Raw genomic sequence first — 21623 nt, forward strand, 5'->3', positions numbered from 1 at the left:
AATAACCAACATGACTAGAAGAATAAGCAAGCTGAAGTGGCAATGAGCTAGTCACATAGCTTGTAGAACCGACAACCGATAAGGAAGAAAGGTTCTTGAGCGACCCCGTACAGGTAAGTGCAGTGTAGGACGACCCCCCACTAGATGGAGTGACGACCTCAAATGCATTATAGGACGCCAGTGAATGCTGGTGGCTTAGAACCGTTCCTTATGGTAGTCTATGGGAGGGGGGGGGGGCTATATTCAGCAGTGGCCAGATAATGGTTTTTTTTTTACAGTTGAGATGATGATATTACGTTATATGGAATTAAATATATATAATAGTAATTTATCCAAGTGTTGGAAGCATCTGAACTTGACTACTGGACTTGACGTGTTTGTGTGGGACGCTCAATATTTTTGTCGCTTTTCCATTCATATTTCTTTGATATAAATGTTCAGTTTGACTTATAAAGCACTTCCATAAAGGGATCCTAATTATTTCTATTTCAAAAGAAAGTGACAGAAGTAATAAAAAAATCTGTATAAGATGTAGATTGATGTAAGGAACGGTCCTGAACCAAAGGACTGGGGCATTTCTTCCTGGAATTTGCCGTTGGGAGGCTTTTCCAGCGGTACCATGCTTGGCAGATAGGTTGACAACCGCAGATAGGCTTTGGTAATGTTTTTAGAGGGACGTTGCTGCCCATCCTCTAACCATTAAGTTCCCTTAGTCCTTTCTTACGACACCCACGTTGGCCTATTTTACGTCGGGACCGCTATATATAACATATAAAATTTATATTTAAAATATCAAACACTGTTTTTCAATAAACAAATTTCGGTTACATACTCTTAATAATAGATTATGATATTACAAGTATTCCAATTGTGATACAGGTAAGAATTTTATAGCTACATAGCAAAATTCTCTTAAAACTTGGTATACTTATTGAAACGCCGGAGGAACCATCACATATTAAAAATTCAGTTCAAAATACTTAAAAGGTAGGCACGGTGTACCTAAAATTGCTATTTTGTAAACCTTATGCTCTCCCTTGTAATATTAACAATGCTTTCAGAAGTGCGAGAGATTGGAATGTCTAAGCCTAAACACAAACGGAGGGCCAAATCGGTATTCCTGCCACAATAACCCTTTGTTGGAAAATTGAATTAATTATAAATAGCTCGCTATCATAATACAGATTATTTTAATCACTTGTTCATAATTTTATTATTAGTAGATTCGAAATTTGAATTACTTTTTATTTAGTTCAAATTTATGGCAATATTTCCTTATTTGCGCTTTTGTTTTATATTTTTTTTAACGTTATCCTTATTTAAAATGTTCGGTATTATTTAATTTGTTATTTCTATATCTATTTGTCTGTATCTTTTTGTGAGTGCTCTTATTTATAAAACGCAATTTCTTCGTCAATTATATACCAATTTTTATAATTATTTTTGTAACAGACAGGATGTAAACCCGTATTAGGCCAAAATTAATTTTGTCGAAAATATTAAATTACACTGCAAACCTTTTATAAATTATTCTATAAAATTGAATATTTATTGATTACTTTCTGTGAAGGTTTAGTTATTTATTTACAGAGAAATTAAAGTACTTAATCACTGCAAGAACAAATGTGAGTACATATAATAGTTTGTGTAATAATAATAGTTTTCTTCGCATTAATTTTTCATGTCTCATCCATCAATTTGTTTGATGCATTGCTTCACGCATTATTATATCTTCTTCCTTATATATTTTATATGTTATATACTTTACCTTATTAACCTATTAATGTATTTTGCACTGATTTTTCCGCAATAAGATAATGAAAGCTTACTATTATTACTGTTTCCTATTTACAACATGTATGTATTGAAAGAAGAATTTAAGTACGCATATCAATAAAGCTTTGCTTAGTTTGAGGTAAGGTGATGCTGTTTTAGATATCTTTTTGTTCGTCTTGGACTTCTGGCGGAATGTAATATGTTCAATGATATGCACTTTATAACATAGGGTTGCCATGTGGTCCTGGCATAGAATAGGCCACCCCTTCTGTTCCCGTGGGTGTCGTAAGAGGCGACTAAGGGAGGGCGAGGTATGGGCAGCAGTGCCACTCTTAAAACATCTATAAAAACCTAACTGCCAATCCGCCTGCCAAGCGTGGCAACTACTAGCAAAACTCCCCTTATGCCTTCCCTTATGTCCAGCAGTGGACAGTTAACGGCTGAAATAATAAAAATAATTGTTATATGCAAGTATATGCAACAAATGCATTTCTATATATATTGTTATTTTGCAGACATCGCCGATACTGCTACAAGGTCGTCATTGCGAGAAAAAGAAAATAGGTTGATTGCCGGGCGCGCGATCTCGCGTAGTCGGGCCGTACATTCGGTGACCGACCGATCACGACTTCGGATTTGACTATGTCTGAGGATAACTATACCAATTTACTATTATTCAAGACCATTTCAGACGAGTCAATGAGCCATTATATATAACGATATATAATTCTTTTGTTCTCCTAGTCATCTCTCAGAAGATTAAGAACGAAAAGAATGAAACAGAGTGGTATCATATTTTATCATACTTCGTTATTATACAGGAATACTCCATCTTTCTGAATACAATCAAAGCAACAGACGATATAACAGATTACACTTTGGTTGAAACAATTAATGCAATTTTTACTTCCATAAAAAGAATCTAAATAATAATGAAACTCTTTTTAAATACATTCCACAGTTTAGAAGCGAAAATGTACATAGATAGACGTAAACAGCGACTTTATATTTTTCTATACTAACTTTTACCCGCGTCGCATTACTGAGATATGTTTACTGACTAAGAAAAATTATATATTTTTTTTTATGCAACTTAGGATGGCAAACAAACTGACGGACCACCTGACGGTAAGTGGTAACCGTCGCTTATAGACATGAGCAGTAGCATGGACATAACAGAGTATACTGTTTCACCCATGATACCCCCCATGCGTTACCATTCCTGAGGACTAAGGTGTTATGTCTCTGTGCCCTGTAAATTCACTGCCATTTTCCATCTTTAAAACTTGGAAAAGAATTGTTAGTAATGTGGACTACCAGTCCCATTACTAATAGTATACCTTATCAGGTCGATCTCCACGTGGTTCTCCCTGGAAACCTTTATTTATTCTTTATTATACACAAAAAATTACAAACATATAATTTATATTAAATAAAGAAGTACAACAGGTGAGCTTAAATTTGTAAGAGTTCTCTTTTAGCAAACCCTGAGTGGAAAGGAGCATTAATTACCACCGGGTAGTGTGCGTATAATAATAGAAGGAAAAAGTATAGTTGTTTCTATTAAAAAATAATAAATATGTTGACATATATACAAAGTAACTCATATAATTAAAATAAAAATACATACATATCTGTATATAACAATACATATAGAAATATATACATAAAATATCTCTTCACATACAAAATACGTACATATACATACACAGACATAATAAGTGTATGAGGACAGAAGATGCTCTTTTAATCTGCTCTTGAATATATTCAGTGATTGACTTTCACGAATATGCAGTGGAAGAGAGTTCCATAGGCTAACCGCATGAACAATAAATAATCCATTATAGCATGAGGAGGTTTAAGGAGGGATTTTAAGAATAAGGGACTTGCTCGACCTACTGGACATGCCAGAGGTTTTTCTCAGGATTATTAACAATAATTCGGTCACGAAGTGATGGAGAGCTGTGTAATGAAAACCTTCGTACTGAATCCCAGGTGATTGCTATAAAAAACCCTTCAAACCGAAATACAGCCATGCAAACACAACTGCATCATGGTTGAAGCACGAATGGAACAGAGTTACCCAAGTAAATGACTTTTGTACAAAGTCTCCCTGTGGTAAAGTTTATCATTATAAATACGAATAAATAATGTGTTTATTTTTATTACGGTAGGATTTTTTATTAGAGTAACAATTAATGATGACTATTGCTCTATATTCTATCTATGTAACAGTAATAATTTGCATTAAATAATTATTTACATTATATTTACTAATATATAAATCAGTAATTACTAATATAACTTAAGCAAGTAAAGCCGCAGGAGATTTATTGTATAAAATAATTATGCCAGTCACGCTTACCGCAGTAGGCTTCCATAAAAGTAATTTAACGTGCACTAACATATACATTAGAAGTAAGAAGTCAGCCATTATGGTCCTAAAATGAAATAAATTAATCTGAAGTTTTGCAAACTTATTGTTGTATATTAAGGTTACTTGAAATGCAATTAAAAAGTATAATAAAGACTGTAATAATGAATTTATTACTACCTACTATATATCGTTCTCTAAAAAATAACTTTAATAAAAAAAAATACTGACACTAACAAAAGATGTAGGTATATTTATTAACATCCTAATTGGTCGTTCGTTTTTCGAATCATATTATTATATTGTCTGTGCTAATATGATTCTTTTTCCTTTTAATTAAAACCTCATAAAAGTTAACCTCCGTTTTCTAAGTAATTACTAATTGTATAAATATTTTATACATTATAAAATTCAAATTCTTTGTTTTAGAGATAGTAATAAATAGTAATTATTTTTATTGCATAGGGTTAGACATAAATGTGTCTTCTATATTGTATTGATAAAAAAGGGATATCGAAAAATACATGCATGATTTTTCCTTATCATTGTAACTGTTGTACATGTCGCGAGTACTGCTTGATCGAGAACAATTGATGTTAAATTATTCGATAGTTATGCTTGATTACTCGATTATTACGTCAAAATCGCCCACACTATCAGCTCTTGAAAAAGTGAGATTTACGCTCCGGTTGACATGGATGCGATGATTAGTGGGTGGATAATTTCGTGCCAATTACAGCTACCTACAGTTCATTAGCTGGATATTGAAATTGTTGAACGACGAGAAGCGATATTAAACAGTAATAATGAAATTCTCGATATATCAAAAGTGCCAAATCTGGAAGTATAAAATTTTATACAAAAGTTATTTAAAATAAATACATATACTGTAAATTACTACAATTAGATTGTCGATCTTAAAAAACTAATTAGCAATCGATTAACCCATCCTATCGTATTATCATGGCCAGATTATGTCGAATAGAACATGCGTTCAGTACGGGTTCTGAGCTTACGTCCTATACTAAAAAAGCAAAAAAATATTCCAGATCACAGTCGATCTATGTGTCTGTATATCTTTCTAATTGTTTATATGTATATATGTATAAAGCTACATATACAGAATGAGCGTTTACAGCTCTAAATAAAGCTTATGTTACATTTTTTTTCAAATTATACCAGTGCTGCAGCAAATTTCAATAAAAGACTTAAATGTTGTAATAATCCGCTATCGTTTGGCCCTTGATCACGAGTGTCGCTTGTGGTGCAAGAAGGCGGTCCCTTTTGATGATAGCTTTTATTCTAAAGTCGTTAATTTGGTTCTATATGAACCAAAGCAGTGTTAATTATAAAAGCATATTTCAAACGCCATAATAGTAATTTCATCATATATTATCAACAGAAATTGAATTTTATTTCTCATAACTGCTACAATATTCTTACAAAACGATCTATTAATCTGCAAATAAATTACGTTTGGCACTAATTTCAGCCGAGAATTAGTTATATTTATAGCGCGAAGAACAAAAGATCTTAAATGAGCTAGAGTACTACACAAAAGTATATAAATTGTATTTGCCTTGGTAGACAGGCATATACTGTTTGGTTGGAATATATGGCATAGTTATTCGACATACTTTTTTTTGTATATTAAACTTATGTATATGTACTAGTAACATATAATATATGTGGGTACATGTATATTTACATGTGAGATGAGATTTCCTCCCTTTCCCAAAAATTATTAGATGTAAAATTACTGGTGGTGATTTGTAATTGATTTTAGCAATTTATTTTTATATTGTCAAAACAACTTTAACAACATGAATGTGTATGTGTGGGTGCGTGTGTGCACGCATGTTCGTGCTTGTGTGCGTGTGCGTGTGCGAGTGGCGGCGCGCGCGCGCATTTGTGGGTGTGTGTGTGTGTGTATGTGTATGTATTGTATGTCTTCTTTCAAAACGTCATAAGCTATGAAATCATTTAACATATTGATTGTCACTCTGTAGCGGATAAACGAGCAGGCGGGCAAACAAGCAAGCAAGCAGGCCGACCAAGGCAGGCAAAAAAAATAATTTCTAAAATTATTGTTTTCGGTTAACTATATATTTATATACCTCTTACATTATGTATTCTTAAATATTTCCCAATACAGACATAGACGAATTACCATTTTATTATATTAGTAAGATAAGATCCATAAAACAATTCACTCAGAAGTGTAATCTAAATTGAATTACTTACTTGTAGTTGCATTCATGTCGATTCTCGCCGGTACGATAAACAAAGACTCCTATTTTTTCATATTTCGCTAAAGCTGATTCCAATCCTTTAGTCGTCTCTCGAATTAATTAACCATCATCAGATAAAATAATGGAATGTTTATTCAGAATTAAAAAACATACGCCTGTATTAGTGAGGTTCAAATCTAGATATGTTCTATTTTTAAAATAATACATACTCGATTTATGTAATAAATTGAAGAGTAATTTTATGAAAAAGTTCATAAATGTGTATTAATAAATGAATGTAGCCGCATAGTGCTAATATAGACAGAGCATTACAAAGTATGTAGGGGTGACCGGGGATGGTAGACGAAACTTCAGTTTAGACGCCTTTGTTTGTTTTGTTTTCCCTGCTATTGTAAACAATTTAAAAATAAAATAAAAACAAAAAAAAAACGTATTTTGACAAGAATATCGCATTCCCATATCGCAATCAATCTTGGCAAAATTTAATAATAGCCTGAGCTAATAAACAAGTTTAAAAAGTATATGAATAAATTTATTTTAATGTCGGCTGTGCTACATTACACTGAAACTAATTTTTTTAAATATATATAGAACTATAAACCATCGGTAGTTAATTTTTCATCTCATGTCAAAACAAATTTCCATTATAATATTAAGCTTGTAAACAATTCAACAGAAATACTGGCAATGTTCAAATATTTTATAGATCACATAATGGTTATTTTAAGATCCTGTTTTAATGCACGTGCGTGTATGGCAAGCAAAGTTCTTATTTGTTTAGTATTACAAATATAAAGTACGTAAAGCGTTTGTTTGTAACCTTTTGGGGTTCTATCGACTCAACTAACCACTTATACTTTACCAGAGGGATACTTTGTCTAAAAATCATTTGCTTGGGCACCGTTGTCCCATTCGTGTTTCTACTGTGTTGGTACTATAATACATTACCTATAATACATTAACTATAATACATTTTACAATCAAAAAGTCTTGTTTCCGATCTTGTGACAATTTAATCTGCTGTTTTTCTACTTATATTTGATATACAATTCTGTGTCCGAAATTAGATCGTCACAGTAGGTATAAAATCAAAGTACAACAACGAAAATAAACGGACGAATTGAGGAACTCCTCCTTACGGAAGTCGCTTAAAATTAAATTACGGTGGCCACAAACTGTCAAAACTTGCGAAAATTACTTTAGAAACTTAACGGTGGAGATTTTGTTAATTTTATCACGTCCCCTTGTTTATCCGCGCGTTTTATCCGTTCTAAGTATTTTTCTTTCAGGAAAACTGATAATCAGAGATATTTGTATATATTTAAGTCTATAGAAAAATAATATTATTTTTTATGGGTGAAGATTGAATAGTTTAAGTTATTAAATCACCGAGTAAACACCACGTAGTATTTGAAACTTGCTTATACTCTGTTAATTCCGTCGACATTTTTGTGGCATGACACACATATTCCAAATTGTTACTAGCCTAAAGTACATGGATAAATTATTTAAATAATATGTTTAAGTAACTCGATAATTTAATTTGTTGTGAAAATATGAATCGTGGAAACTACGCGATGGTACAACAAAATTGTTAATGAAACGAGCGTTTTTATCGCGAAGTATCGAAACAATCCCGTAAATTGACTTCGATATTAAATTTGTTAATTTACAATCCAATTTTATTAAAGTATAAGCTCTCTGTTTCAATTTCGCTGAGCAGACTTTAAAAATTAACTGTATTTTTTTACTGATTAAGAAGATCATGTTTGAGTTATAGAAAAAATTAATTAAAAAATTAAGAGTTTTAAACAAATACAGTCACAATCTTTCATTTGTTAACACATATAAACACACATTAATAAACGACGAGATTTCTTCATATATAGTTACATACATTACATTGAAAATATTCGAATTTAGAATGCAAAATTATGTATTTATATTTTAATACACGTTAAACATTTTTCTATCGAAGAAAAAACAGCAACCTCAGTCGTCACAAAATCAATATGGAACTGACGTGAGAGTAAACTCTATTGATTAAAAAAATAATTGTGAAAATCACTTCAGAATTGGCATCGTAATCACGTAACATACTTATAAAAAGAAATCAGATGATTTGACAACCTTCTTATTTTGAAAACGCGTAAAAAATATTGTAGAAAGTTTTACTAATATAGTATATTTTAAATTAATTTATTTAAGGATTTTCCAATAATAGTTTATCAACAAGTCACTTTTATAGTGTAGAAATTTAACGGCTTGATTCATAAGAATGAGGATTATTATATTATTGGTTCTAATGGTAGGTATTTAGCTTCACTTTTCGATAGTCGTCCGTTCTACTCCTGCATAATAGAAACATTTTTATTCATGAATACGTTTGTACTGATCTGGGTATTTTATGTGTATAATCGTAACATAGTACACCCCTGCGTAGTGGAGGGATGGGTTGTTAGTAATGGGAGGCTAGTTCTCATTGCTATCAATATACCTTATCATATCGACCTCCACGCGGTTCCCCCTAGAAACCATCGTAACTAATTTATTGTTAAATTCATCACGATGAGCTAACTGACCTGTCTTTTCATCTTCACCAATCATCCCTCACTGGTGCCCCGCCAGTGTATACCGATAGCGCAGGCGGGTTTACCATTCCATTGTCATGCATAAAAAAAACCCGTGTGTAGTGCCGTATACATGGATGTATGTATATGTATTAAGCGTTATGCACTGCGATTTAAAGCACTGTACTCAACCTGAAATGAAGAAGACTTTCGGATGAAATCGAAATAATTATCGTAAATAAGAACCATAGTAGGTAATATATTATAAATAAATTGAAAAATTCTCATTATACATATGTATAGATATCTTAAAACAAATTACATAAGTTTTAAAAATAATGTTACATGGTATTTTTTATTATTATTCTGTTTTATACAATAATTAATGATAATGAAATCAGGTTTTTTAATTTTCTATGCAACTTAAAATGGCAAACAAGCTCACGGAAAGTGGTAACCGTCGCGTATAGACATGAGCAGTAACATGGACGTAACAGAATATTCTGTTTCACTCATGATACCTCACATACGTTGCCATTCCTGAGGACTCGGTGTTATTCCTCTGTAACCTGTAAATTCACTGTCTTCAAACCGAAACACAGCCATACAAACACAACTTCTTCATTGCAAACAACTTTTGTACAAAGTCTCCCTTTAGTATAAACAACAGTAAAAGTACAACAGTAGTTGCCTCAACACTACAGTTGGGCTTGCGAAATAATATGTCAGTATTAATTATTATTATACCTCTTCTTGGAACTTCAGTGTTATTATAGCTCACACATTTCATTGGAATTCTTCCTCTTTGGAATGAATTAATTACAGAATCGACGACACCATATAGTTTTCGGAGTAATGTTAATAAACCATGCTCTTAGACAAAAATACGGGCGAAAGTGAGTTTGTTTGTTTATTATCTTATGGCGCCTTAAAAGCTTAACTAATCACTATGAAATTTGGTAAAGATGTACTATATACTTATATGGAATGTAGAAACATATAGGCTACTTTTTACGCCGGTGGTAAACGTATTTCGGTCATGCGAAGTAAGTCGCGGGTGTAAACTACTAGTTTAATAAAAATAATAATTATTATGCCCAATGGAACTATGTTTTTAAGATCTAAAATAGAATAGAAATGTTAGAGAATTCTAGAATCTTTATTCAAATAGGCTTCTTTACAAGCTCGTCAATAATTCGTTATTTTTTATGATTATATTGCTGGGCTCGAGATGTTGTTATTTGCTGAGAATAATCCGAAATAAACTCAACAGTTGCACTTTTCAAATTATTATATACTAGATTAGTTTACATTTGTATAGATACTGCACTTATAATTTGAATTAATTTCTATTTATATCTATATATATATTATTAAATGAAAAATAAACAAGCAAACATAAACAGGCCAGTCCTTCCAAGCAGAACCTGTCCACGAGTATGACGGATGAGCCAGCCGTCATTGCGCTCAATAATATTTTAGGGAACTCGACGACCCGGCCTATCACACGTACACCAGTCAGGACCTTATAGTGAGTATGAATAAATTCAGATTATTTGAATAGATCATCAGTATAAATTACGTCAACATACTACCTATATGATGATTAAAATATCCATACACACATTCTTTTGGTCATACAGGTATTTTCTTCAAGTGATGTAACAGATCAATGGTCAATCTATTTCCAGATATGATTTGCGCTTCTCTATTAGTAAACCTTATCCGAGAGCGTATGATATTGGTAAAAATATAAATATTCGTTCAGTGGACTATAAGATATTCAATTTCCAAGGTGCAATAACCCCAAAATACGAACGTATTTCGTCTGTGTTCTTGCAATGAATTGCGTTGCATGTTTACATGTTTTTTGGTGTGAACGTTGAATTCTATGATGAAAATAGTTACAGTGAATAATATAGAATACATTATATGTAATTGTTTCGGTTACACACAAATTTTCTTTGAAAAACGCCTTGTCTATTAGTTAAAATTGTAACTTTTAAATTTCACTCTTTCTAATCCATATATTAATACATGATTAAGTAATTATAAGCAAAAACTTTGTACCCCTTTTTACGAAAATTGCGCGAGCGGAGAAGTATTAAATTTCGCATATTTATATAGAGAAGTGTAGAAAACTAATTTTTTTTAAATATTCATAAAAAATACATTATGTCAACAAAAAAAAAATTACACACACTGCCATGTATTTAACATTGTGTATGTCAAATACATGGCAGTGTGTGTAATTTTTTATGTATTCGCATATATACTCTTTTTTCTTTTCTTTTTCTTTTGGCTATATATATTCTTTTGTTTATTGTTAGTCTGTGGTCAAATTAAGAACAGATTAATATTGTTTGTCTTTAATATTATTTATCTATAGTCTTACTGAATGTCAAACATAACCATAATAAATTCAATTATTACAACATTTATGTTATATATGTTATATTCGAATTTTGACCACTGGGCGTCTACTAGTAGAAATAATCCTGTTTCTATACTGTATAACTATACTGTATAGCGATGATAATAAACGTGAATCTCATTACAGAATAAAATAAGAAAAAATATTATTCATATGAAATTCGATACTATAGGGAGCAATTTGTGAACTGAAACATTTTCTCGAGGGGAATACCCAACCTTATGCTGAAAATGTAGACGAATTAAATTTACTACTGATGTATACTGTATTTTTTTATTGATCAATAAATATATGACGGAGTAAATAATGTCGTTGAATGTTAAAATATACATGATATAATTTGGACTATAAATATTAAATTGTACTTAAGATCTGGACTAAAAAGAATATAAATGAGTTCTAAATATAAGTATATTAAAAATATATGTCGTTTTAAAACAAGCAAACCTGAATTATATATATATCAGTAATGAGGACTAGCAATTCTGGGTAGCAATGGGTACCTACTGTATCAGGTAAACCTTCAGACAGTATTATCAAACGCAACATAAATATTATAAAACAATTTTAAAAAGATTCTTATTAGATTTTATAAAAAATATTAGATAAAATTGTTTGTAATCATAACTCAAGCTTTGTTTAAAAAAATAATTAAAAAACGAGATCATACTCTCAGTACTATAGTTTCAGTTCGGGTTAGTAGTTAGTTTATCAAACCAGTCCAAACAAGATTGATTTATAATGCGTAGTTTATAAGTTACAAATTGCTACGGTCACATTCTATTATCACGACTTTTAATCTCCATTACTAACAATCCCTTTCCCCCCGATGACGTACTATTAGATAGTACTAGGTTATGCCCATTACTTCTTACGCATGAATTTTAGGAGCAGGAAAACCAATAAAATCATTTTTAGATAACATATCAGATTCTAAATTAAACTTTCAGGAACACAACTATGAAAACCTCTCTAAATTTCTCTAAAATATCTTACATGTACAGATATTGTTAAGTTATAACTTTATGTAGTGTAAATGTACTTGAGAACCTCCTTTGTGAACTTGGTTGAAAATAACATGCCCAAAGATGGCGTATTTATGAAACTTAATGTACGCTCTAAACTGTATTCATGTCAACAGCTTCAACAATCTCTTGTAAAAGGGGTTTAGAGGTCACAGACTAATCAAACAACGTACGCGGAAGTTAAACCGTAACTTCACAAGACAAATTTGCATTTTAGTTAACTTGTGTATCAGCCCTGCTTTGATTTATGATTTTCGGTCCTGAATTATGTCTGTAATAAGATACCTTCAAAATGAGTAATTCCGACCTGTATAAACATCTACTTATTTACAAGCTCTTGCCTGCAACTTCAAACGCATGGAATTTGGAAGTTGGTGACCAATTTTAGATAATTTACGAAGATAAAAAATATATCAGACTTTATGTTAGACCCTTAGAAAACACAAATGTGAAAACCGCATTCGATTTGTTACAGTCGTTTTTATGTAATACGTAACCAAACATACAATAAAATATAATTATATAAATTATATTAAAAATTATTTGTTTTGGTTTCTATTTTATTATTATGATCCCCTTTACACTTATATTATTTATTCTTAAATATCTCCTACGTACTGACTTCGTTTAGTTGCAATTTTATTACACTAGCAATATAATAATATTCTTTAAATTATTTTATAAAAATTTGGGGAATCGATATAGCGTAATTACCGAAGATAGTAATTTATCTATTAAAATAATATCACTCAAAATAATCATAGCTTATTTTTTGTGTAACATTTGACAGAAATAATATAATCAAAATGTATACTAGCAACGTGTGGATTCCATAAAGTAATATGAATACATAAAACCTATTTCAACAACATTAATTAATAATTATTTATTTATTAATCTTTAATACACCTAGATAATGTAAATAGCGGAATTAACGTCATACGGCGTTACCTATCAGTAGACGGTAGACGGGAAGAAAATAAATTAAAATTAGTGCTTGAATGAAACGATTTTATATAATTTACGAATTATAGTTTGAAATTCTTAATACCTCATTTGAGATTAATTGCCACTGTGAGTGCTGAATAACTTCCATTGAACAAAAACAAAACGAATAAACTTGAGTTACGATTACGTCTAAGAAAGACGAAAAATGATTATTTAATATTTATATATTTTGGTTATGGAGATATTTATATATTTTAGTATAGTCTATATTTTATATTCTTCTAGCCAAAATATATCTATGTTTTGACTACAGAAATATAATCTATAGTTATGTCTGTACAGTCTAATTTCCAAGGACTTACTCATATCGGCAATTGTTATACGAAAACAGCATCGTTTCATATCCAATAATATATCGATGTTGTTTATACCATTATTTTATAATACCGACGCTAGAGGGCTAGAATGCCATTTGATATATTTGTTTCATTTATTTTGTTCTCAAATTTATTGTTTTTGTTCATTTTGATTGGTGCGTTGTCAAAAATCATAAAATCAGTTTCAATAAATACGAATTATTCACTGTTTTAAAGGTTTGATTTCTGTTTGACATAAAAATGACGTACAATGAATTGAGCGTAAAAATTAATTTTTATAGAAATGAAATTTTGCGTTGTATCCAACTCGACTAAGTTATTTAAAATGTGTAATTAAATTTTGAATATCTTTTATATATATTAATTTAATTTTTACCACTTAGTTATTGTAAATCAAAAATTATTTTCTTCATACTTGTTAAAAAAATATACTTTTGTGTAACTCCTTTGTCTATGTAACATTGTTTTACAAAATTAGGTGTCGTTTTATAATCACACCAGTTATTCGATCCTTTAGCTACTAATCTTTTCGTTATACAAGTGCCAGTAAAATACTTTTTTTTCCAAATTAGTAAGATTGAGAATCGAAACCGAAACCTTATTTAGCGGAACTGCTGAATTGTTTTCCCGCCATTTCATTCACCATTCATTATATATTCTATTGGTACCGCTCTGTCTGTGATGCGACTTCGAAATACTTTTACGTTCGTGTTATTTCCAAATACCTCCGTAGCATCAGTGCTTGCGATAAATTTACTCGCCACTCTGTTTAGTCGGCAGGCAATTTGTTGGGAAAATACGGGCGCTAACTGATCAAATCAGCGGCGAAACGCAAGCATGGCATGTCAATAGAATCGGGTATGTATTATGCTTACGGCTGGGTAATTCATGTTTTACAGTTTAATACTCATGGTCAGCCGGTAGATTAGAAATATAGCTTGAAAACATTAAGATTTAAATGCCATTAGTGTAACAAAGTAATAATTGACCCGATCAATGGCTGTTTGTTGAAGTCCAATACTAGTATTTCTGTGATAATTTTATTAAAAAATTATTATCAAATTCTATTGTATATATCTTATTAATATGTTATTATATCATAGAAATAAAGTGCTTCAGAACATCGTACACTGAATAGTTTACTACTTTGAGTAATGAAACTTCCAAAGATACATAAATTTAGGTGACACTAAATGTTTGTAATCATTTATATGTTCGAATTCTTAATGATGAATTTCGCCAAGGAATCAAGACAATTCGAGAGTTACCGGTAAGCAAAATCACCGGAATATTCAATACCAGTATGCCTGAAATGTAGGCAGATCAAATGCTACGTTCACCGCAACGCCTGCAATGGACTGGATAATGGATCTAACTACTCCATCTAGAATGTTCGTTTTACTTTACTCTTTTAATATTCTTTACGCTTCTGAACCAATTACATCAAGTTGTCTGTACAACTGAAAATACTATTAAATATTAATTTTATTTTTATGTAATTTAGAATGGCAAACAAGCTGACGGGCTCACCTGATGAAAGTGGTAACTGTCGCCTATAGTTATGGGCAGTACTATGAACATAACAGAGTTTACTATTTCGCCCATGATACCCCTCATGCGTTGCTATTCCTGAGGACTAAGGTGTTATTCCTCTGTACCGTGTAAATTCACTGCCACATCCCACCCTTCAAACCGAAACACAGCCATGCAAACACGACTGCTTTACGGTTGTAACACGAATGAGACAGATATGAAATACTAAACTATACTAATCTAGCGAAGGTAAGATTACTGCTATCATATCTTATTAATATAATAAAATTATAACCAGACAATGTCAAGGCATGGGAGATATTAAAGTAAAATAGATATTAGGGATCTTAATAAGAGCAGCAGAAATCGTACCAATTTTTTTTTCGAAATTTTGTCAGTCTGCACGTTTGTTCCGGCAAAAACTATTGCACAATTGAATACAGTCACAGAAAATTTCAAATAAAGTTTTATTTATTTTTAACTAAAAGTGGTATATTTCATTGATTTTCCTACTTCTGAAATCCACGCGTATCAAGTAATGACCCAAGCCTAGTTTTTCAATAAACACTGAATACAAGTAAGTCACTAATTAATGAGTCGTGAAGTTATGGTTCTTTCTGAATTTGATTTAATCAGTAATTAAATCTTAACCTTAAGTTACAATTAGCATTAATTTACCTTTTTATAAAAACATGGCACTATTTTTATTTTGCTTACTTAATGTAGTTATATAGTTACTCAAAAGGCGTATTCGGAGTGACTCATATTTCATCTCTAAGTAGACGCCGCTGAACCTATAAATATGAAAATTGGCAAATAAATTTGCTTTGTAATGCAGATACCAACTAAGAAAGGGTTTCTAACTCCGATCCAAGGGAGCTTTTTGCTTCTCGTCTATGTATATTAGATGCATAATATGTACTTCAATATATATCTTTATAAATTTTTTAGGCTTAGTGTAAAAGTGTGTCGATCAGGAAGGATTTGTGTCAGTAATGATTCTTAGAAAATCTTTGAATTTCGTGTTTATTTTTTATACTTTACCATCTTAATGCCTTAATTAATCAACAACTGAGTTTCTTACCCGTTCTTCTTGACTGAAATTGCATTCTGAATGGGTCGTAATGAAAAAATGACTATTCAAAAATGCTTAAATCTATGTTTACTTGAATAAAAATATTTCTTTCAATCTGCACATCAAATTTTATTTCATTTCAAATTGTCAAATTTAATATGGTAGTGTAATTACAAGGTACGAATGCATATCAGCTTCCTTAAGAATGGAAACCATCGTGCTGAATTGTAGGGGTATTCCTCATGATAAGCTACCTGACCTGCCTTTATCCCTTACTGATACCCCACCAGCGTATACCGTTAGCGCAGGCGGGGTTACAATTTCATTATCATCCATTAAAAAATAACGCATATAGTATATCAGGAATGTTACAGTATTTTTTTTATCAGTGATATTGTGATATTTGCTATTCTAAGTTGCATAAAAACTATATATACCTACCTGATATAATATCATAATCAGTTATAAATAGATACCAGTGTATCTTAACACAGCCTCTGGTAATATAACTTAGCGAGTCCCAAACACACAGCTACGCAGTTTAGGTGCTTAAGTAAATAAAGAGTTTAGATGAAAGCTATTTGAACATCATTAACCTGTTTGTTTGGGGCGGTTGCTTATTAAAATATAACTAAGCGGATGAAGCTGACTGAAAATGTAAAAAAAAAATAACTTTATGACCCTAGAGAGGACTTTGAAAAATATTAATTTATAAGCTATATTTAGTGAGATGAGATCGTTATGGTACTTTAGTGGTTTGTTACCACTGATTATTAATATTATAAAATTGTGGTTTCTATATTAGCCCAAATCACAGTTACTAAGGCATTAAATATCATACATATTTTATGTAGGTAACACTAAATATAATAAAGCAAGTTTATTTGTTTGTTTGTTATATGTTACCATTTTAATATTTATTAGGAATACACACTGAAATTTAAAATATTATCCTATTTTTGAAGAAAATGTTAATGAAACATGTATTTTTTTTACAAAGGAACATGAGGCGAAATATTAGTTTTTATACAGTCGTAAATGGCAAGTAAGTTAATAGCTGATACATAGAAAAAATGGTAAAAGTGGTCTATAGAAAGACAATTTTTTAATAGAGTTGTAGTATGTAATGTGGTTTAATTTAGAGTTATATATTTGCGGCGTTTGGAGTTGAAACTCTGGGTCCGTGGGGCCCCCTAGGCAATGAATCTTTTCAAAGCGATTTCACGCCAGCTGGTAGAAACCTCTGGCGACCAGAAGGCTGGCCTATACTTTGATCAACGCATTTCCATAGCTATTCAGCGTAGAAATGCAGCAAGTCTCCTAGGTACCCTACCAGCTGGCAGTAATCTCAAAGAAATTTTTATCTTTAACTATTTAAGTATATTCCATTGTAAACGTTTCATTTTTAAATATATGTATATAGTAATCTTTTATATATCATTAAGAGTTTACCTAATCTGTTGATTAAATTTCTTTCGTAATATTAAAAAAAAAATATTGATTAAGCTTCTTTCGTAACATCAATTCTTTGACACATTAGTTAATCTCTGATTATTTTTTAATATGTACCAATCATTTAACATTTTGTCAATTAACTATTACACTATTTAAGAATTAACCTGCCATTATCATGTATATATTTTACATAGAAAACATTTAGACTAAATATATAAATATAAATGAGAGAACGTCAACCCAAAGAGGGTTGACGTCAGGCAGGTGGCCGGTCGTAAAACTAAAAACCAAATCTTTTTGTAATATGGTTAAAAGCATATTACGCCGACCCCAAATGATTGGGATAAGGGTAGGAAGATGAAGATGATGATATAAATATAAATGATTATAGGTATTGTGCGGGGATAGAACCCGCAACTTAAGAAAGGTGAGGTGTTAAAATATTACTACCGAGGTTCTCATGTTACATACTAAAAAGCAATTCTTAAAGTCTAAACAATATATTTATCTACCAATCAATTAATCACTTAATCAATCAAATAACACAAAAACTTGTTGGTGTAAGCGAAGCCGCGGGCGCTGGCTAGTTATTATTACATATTAACGATAACATTATTTAGAAGCCAATAATTAGATTGCCTACTAAATTCGATTCGAGTAGGTTATAGGCAAACGCGTATAGAATTAATGAACACTCCGTTAATAAGGGATTGGTTGATTGTTACACTCGACCCAATCTAGAATGGTGTAGATTAAACTAACTATAACTAGGTCTCTTTACGGGATAACCGGGCTTCTATGATTGCTTGCGTCTCTTGCTTGGTTTATTTTCTTAATTTGTCTGTATACCTGTATATGTATGAGTAACTATAGTAGATATGATAGTAATATTCACAATGTATAACAATATTCTTACGGATATATGGCAAACATTTTTTAAAAATCCGTTATATTTGATAAATTAAGTTGTAATAAAGAATATTAATTATTAACCTGCTTACTTAATGGTCGAGGAATGAGCAGCAGGATTCTTCTAAAAATATCGTCAATTAATTAATTAATCTAATTAAACTCTAACTAATTAATTTAATTGAGAAATGTAAATAAAAATATGTTACAATCTAAGATTATAGTTACAATATAATATATACATATTATTATTATTTATTCATTAGTACAAATATGTGTACATGGCGGACTTAATGCTAAAAGCATTCTCTCCCAGTCAACCATAGGAAAGTGTCAGAATACTCGAATGCGGTACTACTAATTATTGATATACATATATACTAAAATTACATATATAAACGAATAAATATATATCAATAACAAATATACTTACACATATATAATATAAACTATATTATACACGAATTTGGGAATAATATAAAGCACTTACAATACAATATATACGAGTAAGTGTTATAAGTCGAAAACAAAATAATAAGCATTCCTTTAAGGAATCGTTACATTATTGCTTTCTATCAGGTAAGATTGTGATCAATCGCGGGACCCTTTCAATAGTAAAAAAGGAAGAGTTGTAATGGGAAAATAGACTTTTTTCCAAGTATTGTAAATCGATAAACAACAAAAAATGTTGGGTCTTCCATAATAAGATGCACGTTCGACGAAATTGAAAATAAAATAAATAACGAAATAAAATAAAATTGAAAATGTTTCTGATGATGATATCACATTTAAAATAGGAATAACCAAACGCAACTGAATAAAAAAAAAGTAGATTCTCAGTTACTCAGATTTTTTAATATATTACATGAAGATTACATGATTATCTTGGTGATATTATAATAGTGATACGTAATCCAAAACTTCTAAACATACATACATACATATCTGTCACGCCTGTCTTCCATTAGGGTAGGCAGAAACAATGGAACGCCAAATGCTTCGATTCAAACAAACCTCTTTCGCTCCTTCCACATTCATCAATCTTTTCATACTCGTACACGCTCTCCGGTTACGGGTACTTTTAATTTGGCCCTTCTTCAGCACGTCGCCTATTTGGTCGACATACGTCCATCTAGGGCGGCTCCTACCGACATCTCCATTCATTCTTGCTCGATAAATCTCTTTCGTAATTCTTCTTTCATCCATCCTCTCCAAATGACCAAACCAACTAAAATTTCTAAACATATATTCTAAACCTATTTTCACAATTCTTTTTTTTTTATTTTTATGACATACTCCCATGTTTGTCCCATAATAATATTTTAATGACTGAAGCTGCCATTTTACGCCAAATATTTACAATATAAGATGTCTAGGAAATATCTCGTTGTTATATGTCAAGTCAATTCTAAGCAAAATGAATTTAGTTAATTTTGTTTACACATAAATACAGGTAAATAATGTTTAGTGCACGAAATAGGAACCGATTTTTATGGTTGTATTTTTGAAGGTTTGATTTAAAAATTGGTGTATGTTTTATGTATCTTAATACGCTATCTAAAAGTAGCCTATTTCATGGATATCCCTATTTCTGAAATCTACGCGTACCAAGTAAGGAATAAAAAGCTAATAGTAAATAAAATTATTATAACTGTTTTATAATTGTTATAATTTTTTATTTAAATTAAAAATGAAGCAAATAATAAATAAATAAAATTATATATACCAAGTTTACATTAAGTAATATTTGTTATGCACCCTCTTCTGTCAAACTAATGTTTATAAAGTTTGCATTATGGTATTCAATCATAAACTAAAATCACAAGTTCCATTAACAAATATAAAGCATTAATATTAATTACTTAAATTGATATAACATTCGTAATTAAGCAACTTATCAAATAATTACCATGTATTAATTCTGATGCCTTGAATTTTCTCGTACTCGAAAATGAACTTTATTCACGTTGTATTAAAATTTGTATCGACTGACAGAGTAGGATCGTTTATAAATTACGAGTTCCTACCTTCTTGTAAATTTTATGAAGGATTTTAAATTCGTTTTTGTTTTAATTAAGATATTCACGATATCCTTGTCAATTTTAGACCAATAGAGCGAAGCATTACTTCACGCCGGATCAGCGATTAATGCCTTACAAATCGCAAATCCGGCCCCACATGGAGTATTGCTGTCACTTATGGGCCGGAGCACCTAAATACCAGCTTGAACCTTTCGATTCGTTGCAACGACAAGCTATGAGAATTGTCGATGATCCCAGGCTCACAAGCGGTATCGAACCCTTGTCTTAGGAGAGATTTAGCCTCACTCTGCGTGTTCTACCGCCTGTACAATGAATTGTGCTTAGAGGAATTGTTTATTATGATGCCCAGAGTCACTTTCTACCATCGTACGGCTTGCCATCGACAGGGAGTTCATCTTCATGTCCTACAGCCGCAATGGTCGTGTACTGCGCGGTTTCAGAGATGTTTCCTCTCATGAACACTCAGGTTGTGGAATGAGCTCCCTGCCGTGGTTTTCCCAAGAGACTACAGCATGGGGTTCTTCAAAAGGGGGGTAAAGAGGTTTCTTCAGGGTCGGCAACGCACGCGTAATACCTCTGGTATTGCAGGTGTTCATAGGCTATGGTAACCACTTACCATCAGGTGGGCCGTATGCTTGTTTGCTACCTCAGTGGTATAAAAAAAAATATTAAAAATTCATTTTTATCCCATTTTTTAGTTACTTTATGTTTGTTTCATGAAACTTTTTAATTAGGTTGTGACATTGCTGGTTAATTCTCAAAAATGTGGCGGTTACCCTTTTTCATTAGGTGAACTCTAGTTCCGAATGATATAACTTAGATTATATGTCAGAAGTATTTTTTATAAAATTTA

The sequence above is a fragment of the Galleria mellonella genome, unplaced genomic scaffold (assembly GCF_026898425.1).
Source record: "Galleria mellonella isolate WM207_F2 unplaced genomic scaffold, CSIRO_AGI_GalMel_v1 utg35, whole genome shotgun sequence".
Classification (NCBI taxonomy): Eukaryota; Metazoa; Arthropoda; class Insecta; order Lepidoptera; family Pyralidae; genus Galleria; species Galleria mellonella.